This window comes from Triticum dicoccoides, chromosome 1A (assembly GCF_002162155.2).
Source record: "Triticum dicoccoides isolate Atlit2015 ecotype Zavitan chromosome 1A, WEW_v2.0, whole genome shotgun sequence".
NCBI lineage: Eukaryota > Viridiplantae > Streptophyta > Magnoliopsida > Poales > Poaceae > Triticum > Triticum dicoccoides.
Window position 1 is genome coordinate 3,651,499 of NC_041380.1, and position 513 is coordinate 3,652,011.

The following is a 513-nucleotide window of genomic DNA, read 5'->3' on the forward strand; positions in this document are numbered from 1 at the left end:
TATATATATATATATATACGGCTGCGCTATTCTGAGCCTGCGCGCATTTTGACTTAAGGTACGCTCCGGCCGCTCCTAATTAGGCGCGGGACCTGCGCGACCGGGCGCGGAGAAGCCATGTTGTTTGAGGGTAACGGTATGTGGTAAAAAAAGTAACACATTTAATTCTATTACCATCTCTCTGTCCCGTACGTCCTGATCTTTGGCTGCCACGTGCCTTACTTCCATCTCGTATCCTTTTTGTTAACGACAGTAAACGTGCTAGCGTATGTGGCCGCTGCTCGCACATACGGTGGCGCTATTGTAAGCGTGCGCGCACTTTTAGTTAATCTACGCGCCGGCCGCTGCTCCTAATCACGCGCGGGTGTGCGGGTCACGCGGGTCACTGAGAAGGCCAGATTTTAAGGGTAATGGCATGGGCAAAAGAAAGTAACACGCTTTATTTCTGTTACCATGTGTCGCTCCGCTACGCCGGCCGCTGCTCCTAATCACGCGCTGGTGCGCGGGTCGCTG